The sequence below is a fragment of the Gossypium hirsutum genome, chromosome D03, assembly GCF_007990345.1.
Source record: "Gossypium hirsutum isolate 1008001.06 chromosome D03, Gossypium_hirsutum_v2.1, whole genome shotgun sequence".
Taxonomy (NCBI): domain Eukaryota; kingdom Viridiplantae; phylum Streptophyta; class Magnoliopsida; order Malvales; family Malvaceae; genus Gossypium; species Gossypium hirsutum.
The window spans coordinates 49,961,974-49,962,724 of record NC_053439.1 but is presented as its reverse complement, the minus strand read 5'-3'; positions in this window follow the sequence as shown (position 1 = coordinate 49,962,724).

The following is a 751-nucleotide window of genomic DNA, read 5'->3' as shown; positions in this document are numbered from 1 at the left end:
AAAATCGAAACCCATAAGTTAGAGTACGATCCTTTCGATCTAAACACGAAATATTTTTTAAACAAATTTGTTATACCGAATAAAATATAACACGAAAATCGTAGTAAAAAATGTGAAAACAAATTACATTGTTGTCATACGTGGTAAAATCATAATACACATAAAAAAAATAAAAATAGTACGAGCAATAGCAACGATATAAAATAAATAAAATCATACCTACAATCATATAAAATAACAATATATATAAACAAATAAATTAAAACATTCATTCAAAATAATAACGAAAATGAAATAAAAGTAAAATACAATAAATATAAAAAGATATATATATATAGACATAAACTAAAATATGTATATATAAAATTAGCAAAATGTATAAAGTATTTAATATATAAAAAAACGATAAATATGTATATAAAAAATATGTACATATATATGGTGTATAAAACTATGGAATATGAAAATAATAAAATACATATGAAAGTAATACATAATATGTGTGAAAAATAAGAGAAAGTATGTATGTACAAATAAAGTTAAAAATAATGAAAATATACGTATGTATACGAATAAATACGTTAATTTTAGTACATGTTAAAAAATATATGAAAATGTATATATATATTTATGTAAAATAAGATATACAAAAATATATATGTACGTACATATAAAAATATATATACTTATAAAATAAAAAGGATATGTATGTATAAATTAATAGCAACATGTGTGATATACGGATATAAAA